Raw genomic sequence first — 8,881 nt, 5'->3', positions numbered from 1 at the left:
GAGACAGAAAGCGTTTTTGCAAAATCTTTTGAATGCTGAAGCGTTTTTGCAAAGATATAATAATGTATGTGTATATTCTTCAGGCCGTAAACAAGAGGCCAGTTATTCTTGCTGACACTAATAGAATCAAAAAGCCACATGTGCGTGTTGGTCGGGGTCTCGTAGAAAACAAATCTGCAGCAGCGGAAACAGTAGTTGTTCATGGCGAAAAACTTTTGCCGAATCATAGAATAGTAGAGATAACTACAGTCTTTCCAGACCATGAAAACTTTCAACTGCCTGTCCCAGTTCGTGACGACATTACCATTCTGGGAGATGTGCTTGGAAGTTTCATCCAATGGCCTGAAACTCACATCTACTTCGCGAAGATATCTCCGCCGCCTCAGCAGCGGAAAGCAGTTGGGGTTAGAAGAAATACCTTTATATATATATGTTACATTTTTAATTGTTGAATGTTTTTATATGTTAAATTTATATGTTATTTTTTTTTTGTAGGGAACAAAAAAGCCGGCTTTGGCGGATAAGCCTAAGTCCACAGACATGCCAACGACCTCGTCGAGACAACAACTTGATGAGGTATTTAATTAACTTCTCCATTTTTTTAAAAACCTCGCTCCCTTTATTTATATTTTGTCTGTTTATAAAAAGCATGGTAATTTTGTGTAGGGGACAAAAAAGACTGATAAGCCTAAGTCCCCAGTCTTACCTGCTACTACTACCTCATCATTGAAAGAGCAGGTTGACGAGATATTTAATTAAGTACGCTTTTATTTTTATTACTCCAACTGCTAGGATATGTTACCTTTGGATTTTTTATTATTTTAATTATCTACTACATGTGTAGGCTGGTGGTAGTAGCACAAAATCAAAGACTCATTCTTTCCCGGACCTGAAAGTAGTTAGGAGTTTAAACTCCACACAATATAAAGGGAAGGATTACATGCAAAAAGTAAGAACGGTGACGATGAAGAAACTTCATGAGGAGGCTGCCCATCGCATAGCCAACGAGCAATTGATAGCTATTCCGCTCGAGGAGGATATTCTAGGGGTTGAGCGCCAAGCACATCTATCATGGGATCTGCTAGCCGTATGGGCTGGCCTAGACCAAATTGATATAGCACACATATTTGTTTGGATGAAGTAAGTTTCTTAATAAATAATTTCATAGTCTAATATTCTGACTACTAGATAGTGTTTTAAATACCGTAATAATGTAGGATATTGAAATTGAGAGTGATCCCCGAGAAGAATATTCCATCTGATCAATACGGATTCCTGTGCCCCTATGTTTTATCTTTATTTATTCCGGATTTCTCGTTCGAACAACGGGTAGATTATATTGCTCAAAGAATTGGCGACAACCAAGAAGTCGACTTTTGGCGCTTATAATGAAAAAGGGTAATAAACAAATTAATATTACGTTTCCCCCTACAATTGCATTTTCATAACTAATATATGTACTTGTTAATAATGATGATGTCTCTTGATGTAGGACTCATTGGGTGCTAGCAGCCATCATGCCGACAAAGAATAAAGTTTTCTGGTTGGACTCTTTACATCATCAACCAAGCGAGACTTTTAAGCGCTTGATTAATATGTAAGTTTATAATACTGATTTATTTATAAGAACATTAAGTTTCAATTTTTATTTATAGAAAAAAGCTCATTTTTGCCCCTAAAAAAATGAGTTTCTGCCTCCTTTTTTATTTTTAAAAAAAAAGGGCGTTTGAGAAGAAAAGAGCAAACGAGCAGGATCAACCCACGAAAGATTCTGATGTTGGCCCTGATTTTATTACGATAACAGGGGTACGTGCTCAAATACAATAACATTAAGTGCAAAATCTGTGTTTAATACTAATACAATACCTAAAGTTCAAGATTCTGATGTGAGCCTTCTCTCGTCTGTTTGTTTTTATGTAATAATAGGCCCCTCGCCAGCCAGATAGCATACAATGTGGATACTACGCTTGTCGGTTCATGTTGGAGATTATTAGGCAACGATATATCATTATTCCTCCAAAGGTTAGTAATTTAATAATGTGTTTATTACTTTTTTTTAAATTAGAGCTAATGTTGTCTTGCTTGCTGTTATATATACCATGATGTTGCTATGTTGTCTTGCTTGCTGCTATATATACCATAATGTCTTCTCTTTGTTTTTTCCGCAGTATGCAATCAACCCGTCGAACAGTTGAGCGACTCAAATATAGATATAGACGAGGTAAGAGACATGTGGGGCAACTACGTCTTAGATTATATTAGAAATGCATGATACTCAGAGTTTAGATCAACTTATTAGTAAATTTTTTGTTGAAGTTAGGGAATGATAAGTTCATGTAAATTCAACTCCTTGTAAGTATATATATATATGATGCAGCTGCTGTTGTGGTTGAATTGAATCTATTGAGTTCTGATGAACCCAACTAGGATTTATGCTGGTGCTGGTATATGGTGCTGCTGACATATGCAGGTTTTTGAATGGCATGAAACCAATTTATTTTATCAAAACATTAGGCGTTTGTAATAAAAACGGTTACTAAAAAAAACCGTTGTGAATACCTTTCACAACGGTTAATAAAAATAACACCGTTGTGAATGACATTCACAAATACCACGATAATATTCAACAACTGGTTTTAATCGAAGAACCGTTGTTAAAAGTCTTCACAATTTTGGAGGTAAAATTACAACAACGGGTATTAAACAAAGAACCGTTGTTACTAAAAATTTCAACAACGGGTATGTACCATAAACCCGTTGTCAAAAGACTTCACAATTTTGGAGGGAAAGTTACAACAACGGTTATACATACGACAACCGTTGTTTTATTATTCCCTCCAAAATTTTGAAACACTTTCCACAACGGAGAACACCCAACAACAACGGCTTTTAACCGTGGTGAGTACTTTAGACAACGGTTTCATTAAATAAGCAAACCGTTGTAAATACCTTCTACAACGGCCGCTTTAACAACGTCCGCTTTTTGATTTTACAACGGTTTTTACCCGTTGTTATAGGCTGTATCTGTAGTAGTGAAAATACTTTATAGAGGGTTATTTAGTTGATGTATGAGTGTGTGAGTTATACTCGTATGAAATAGCAATTCATAGAATTTGCGATACATATACAACAGCTTCGTATACTGTACTTCGTATACTGAACTTACAGTAACATTTTATCAAATTTATATAGAACTCATTGTGACAAAGAGTAAAGCAAGAGGCTTAATTTTTCAATCCCATATTTTATTTGTAACCAGAAGGCTTAAAAAGGCAATATTTTAATGAATTGAAAGTTGTCTAACAATTGGATCAGCACATAACTTTTTTTCTTTTATGAAATCAGTTTTGCAAGTAATTTCTGATCAACTATAACTCAATGCTTCTAAAACTCTTAAAACTCTTGAAACTGGGTCTTTCATAAGCTACACCGTACAAAGCAGTACAATGGCATACAACTGTCGAGCGAGAACGTCTCCTAAACTAACCACAATGTCGAAATAAGAGTAAACATGAATAAACCACAAAATAATAAATAACGAAAAGCATGAAATGAATATCAATTAACACTTCTTTGTCTGAAATGCACACCTTAAGAAGGATACCGAGTGATTTCGGGTGCCATTATGCTGCTTTGTACGGTGTAGCATTCTAAGTTTGACCTCTTTTACTTCTCTCAAGGTTAGAGGATTTCCTTTTTTTTTTCTTTCTTTCTTTATTTATTTATTTATTTTCGACTGTCTTTTTACCTCTTTTACTTCTCTTAAGGTTAGAGTTATTTCCTGCTTTGGTTGATGGGTTTATAGGAACCATCTTTATCATCCCCTCTTGGATAGTCTCATGGATTGGGATTACCCTTCGGGGACATGTTAGTTGCACAGTTGAAAAATGGGACGATTCAGTCGTGTGTACATGTAGTTAGTTGTTAAGCCTCGAATAAGAACATTTCTGGATTACTACATGAGCAGCCAGAGAAAAGCATTTTAACCTCAAAATCACTTGTGGCCTCTAAACCAAATGGAGAGTTAACAGCACATTCAGAAACTAGTCTAGAAATGCTCAGCTTCGGTAATCAATCTATCTTCCGAGACTCTTACAGTTTTTCTCTACTAATTATTTACAAATTTATCTCCAAGAAGCACCAAGAAAAGGACAGCAGATTAAGAAAACTCCAGGTCACCATTTAGTCGGATAATAAGCTAACAGGAAGCAAGGAAAGCAGTGTTATAACCAATGTTACTCAGACTCGTCTACTCGTATCCGAGAAAATACGTATCGGAGTATATCTAATACGGCTATTTTGTATAAAATTTTCAATATTATGGTCTAAAATGAAGTATCTAAGTATCGTATCGTATCTAAGCTACATGTACATAGGATCTCTCTCACTATATCATATTTATGTATCTACGCGTGTAGATGACTTGAATTTGTTTGCGGTGAAAGACTGATATCAAAGTTAGCTAATCATGATCTGAGCTCGGATAGAGAGTGACATACTTTCAATGTAGCAGTATTAGTCTCATCTTGTTGTATCGTCAGACTGTTCTAATCTTGTTAGTATGCTGACACCAAAGAAATTTTCATCTAATAATCAAATGGGAATCTTCTGTTGTCAGTAGAGACATTTTAATGCTGCCTTGTAATTTCAGACCGCGTAAGTTCAGTTTTCTTCGTAGGCAGGGGAATAAATTACCTCATGTAATGGTTCATGTAATCTGCTAAAGTATGGGTTGATAGTTGTCCGGATGACTTAGCTGACATTGTGTATCGAACTTCATGGCCTATTTATAATATGGTTACCTGCCTCTCTATCAAAAGAAGCAGTATTAGTCTTATAGTTAAATTACTACTAACTAGCAACATGAGTATCATGTTTTTTAGTTTACCTATCGATTAAACCGAACTTAACTAACAGTTAATAGATTAATGAAATAGTCTCCTAAAATTAATTTTGGTAAATAATCTCAGTACCAAAATCATAGCTAAGGAATCATCTTATTTAATTGTGAGTCTTATGTTTAATTGTTTCTGAGTTATAGCCTGAGTTATGACCTGTTACGATTGACATGTTTTACTATGAAGTATGATTAGTATATTTTCATATGATTACTAGTATGCTGGTCGACTTTTTATATGCAGCTTTTTTTTTTTACAAGTCCAGTACTGGTATTTTAATATTCTTATACATATATTTATATAGATGACATATGAAATTATGATTAATTTGAGTTGTGTAGACTTGGAAAAATTGTATATTATCATTGGTAGGAAAACCGATAAAGATGGTGGCTTCAAGGTTGGTAATCTTGGTATACATGTCACGTAATGGGGAGTTTATTTCCGTTCACGGCGCCTCCCTATGTGTTGGTTTTAAAAAAGTCACAAATCAAGAAAGTCTACAGTGGATCCGAAAATGATTTGTTGCCGGTGCCCGGTGACGACTTGGAGATATTAAATGATGCTAAGGGCTTTTTTGTTCAATGGCCACAAAGTAATATTCATAGTCCTAATGAGGTAATTTCAATTGCTAACCTTAATATTCAGCCTTAAATGTTTTCCATGCTAAAGAGGCATGTATCATAAACCTCTCCCTTGAAAATCTGGAGAATTTGCAGTGTAACATTTCTATTTATCTTTATTTTCATCCTTCTTGCAGAAAAATACACGAGAAGAAAAAGCACGGGAATCAACCAATTCTACACAACCAAAGACCAAGCCTTTAGACCCAACAACATCAACAATATTTCCTGGCGGAAAAGTTAGTCTTGAGTTCAGGCAAAAGTTGAGAACCGTGTCGTTGAAGAAGTTGGTAAACGAGGCTCGTGTGTTAAAGAAGAGTATAAATGTAAGATTTGTTGGATTTTCTGAAATGTAGGAGGATATATTTAAGCTATACGACTATTGTCGTATAGTTTATGAATGAAACAATTTTTATTTCAAAAATCTAGTTGTCAATGAGCATGTATTTAATTTTATAAATTGGTGCCAAAATTTGGATTTTATAAATTGCCGCCAAAAATTGGGCAGGCTATATTCATAAATTGGCGCCAAAAATTGGGCGGGCTATATTCATAAATTGGCACTAAAATGATTTAAAAGAAAAAGATATATAGAAGACGGTTCCTTGACAAAGCGTCATGAAGTTGGCGCGAAAATTATGCGCGCAATGTGTTCAAAACAAGACGGTTGAGACACAGAACCATCCTCTTTAAAAATGCAAAGAAGACGGTTCTAAGCCCCAACCGTCCTCTTGTAAAAATCAAAAGAGGACGGTTTGACTTTATGTCAACCGTCATCTTAGGCAATGAGGATGGGTGAAATTAGGACGGTTGTTTTAAGGTTTTAGGACGGTTTTAACCGTCCTCTTTGTCTATTTTTGTAGTAGTGTATGGCCTTCCTAAAATAGAAAATCTAATTATCTATTACATATTCGGAAACCAACTTCATTGGTCCCTTGAACTTCGGTTTTGGCACGCATCTCGAGGTAACACCGTCTTTAATTGATCGCCTTCTCGAGTGACACCGTCTTCAAGGATCTCCGGAATAAATAAATTACATAACAAATTACATAATTTCCTATTATACATTTGTAATTAAAATAAAATAAATCTATTAAATTACAAAAAAGGTGATACGAGATCACAAAAATTACAACCGAATCGATATTCCATACATTTCGGGTAATACCAATTAAAAAACTAAGGCCATACTAAGTAAAATTACATAATTCAAAAATTACATAAAATAAAATTATGACAATCATAAATAAAATGCAGCATTATAATATGTATGAACAAGCCCAATTTTATGCTAAATCGCCTTTAAGGGGCCAATATCGTATATTAAACGGTTTTTACGAATTTGCGTGATTCAACCTTTTAAAATCACAATAAATTACATAAAATCATATTTATGCACAAGTTAATTACCCTAACCAACTTAGGACTCAAAATTAGTCTCCACTAACATATTAACAATAATTAACTTATATTTCTTAAAATTGTTCATTAATGGACTCAAAATTACAAAAAATGCCATAAACTCCAAATAAATCACAAAAATTTCAAATAAATTAAAAATTTGAAATTTTAAACTCATGAACATTCTGGAAAAAAAATACCATGACACTCATAATGTTCAAAAACTTAGGTTAAAAATTTCGAAAATTATCTAGGAAAAACTATGTTGCGATTTACCGGATTTATCAAATATTATCATAAAAATATGAGAAAAATTATATTTATCAACTTTTCAATTTTTTATCTGAAATAGGTAATAAAATGCAACATGTGACGTTTTTCCTTAGTCATAAGGTATGTTTTAGCAATTTTCACTAACTAAAGTCACCATTTATGCCATTTTTCATCAAAAATTCATAAATCATGCATAAAGACTTCATTATAGCCTATTATTTTACACACATCTTATAAAATTGCATGTGACAACATACTAAATTTATATGACCAGATTCGAAATAGTTCTCATATTAACCTATTTTTCATTTAAATTAGATTTTTATCATGAAAAATCCATATTTCGAGCATAAAATCTCCACAAATTCTGAAAATTTACAGATCATCTAAAAATAATATATGTGAAAACATATCCAAAAACCACTGGAAAATTCGAAGTTTAGCTAATTTTAGTCCGAAAATGACATTTTTATCATAAAATCACATTTTTAATGCCATTATTATATAAAATGAACAATAAAATCCATAAATTAACCAAAATATCCTAAATACATTTTAGGATAAGAAACTTTAACATGCAAAAATAATTTCGTGATATATCATAATAAACACAAATTTATGAGTTTTATATGTTAATCATATAACTCGGAAAAACTATAACCGATTTGCATGCAAACACCCAAGGCTCATGATACCGCTTGTCAGAAATCTATATCTCATTATACAACATATTCATATATGTTACATTTAATTTAGTCATAAAATTAAATACAAATCTTATGCATGCAAACATAAATAGGAGTAAAGAAGAAATCGTGTTCCTTACTATGTGATTTCGGTTTTATGGGCACCAACAAGATCTCCTTCTTGTTAGTTCTTGAGCATTCCAAATAATGGATGAACAAAGATTCAAGTATAGAATCTCTCCCAAAAGTGAATACCCAAGGAATACATCTTAAAGACTAAAATAATATGATCTAGTATTAGGATTAGTCTTACTTAAATTTTGACACAAAAATTTACTTGTTCTCTCTTGTTTTCGGTTTAGAGAGAATAGATGATGGAGTTTTTATTTCTCTAGGATTTTCACAAAAGATAGAGATGGATACATTTCTTACACTAGAAAATGTTATATCAAAATGATGAATGAATGAATTGAAAAGAAAAACTCTTTTCTTTTCTCTTAAAGTGGCCGAAATTATTGGCCTTGGGTAGCATGCCCAATGCCTTTTATTTTTGCTCTTCTCAAAAGCTAGGTGTGCATGGCTACTACTTAGATATAATAATTGTGTTTTCCACTCAAGATAAAAACACAATATATATCTTACACTCCCTCCATTATTTAGGCACATTCAACATAAAATGGATGGTCCATTTTATTTTGTTATTTGTCAATTGTAACATATGTGACATGTTACTTGACATATGAAATTGTAATGTAGTTTTAACATATTAAAAATCAACATACTCATAAATATGTCATATACAAAATCGACTAGTAATTCGTAATTACTTGTACCAAAATGGTTTATCAATTATAAATCACAACACCTTGTATTTATAGTAAATCATTCATTCAATCTTAATTCAATACCAATTGTTTCGTAAACAATAATTTTATCCAAGTAATAAAACAATTCGATTACTTAGACCGTATCTCATTTAATAAAATTACAATAAGACACG

This window comes from Silene latifolia, chromosome 9 (genome assembly GCF_048544455.1).
Source record: "Silene latifolia isolate original U9 population chromosome 9, ASM4854445v1, whole genome shotgun sequence".
Classification (NCBI taxonomy): Eukaryota; Viridiplantae; Streptophyta; class Magnoliopsida; order Caryophyllales; family Caryophyllaceae; genus Silene; species Silene latifolia.
Note: the sequence above shows the minus strand (reverse complement) of the source record.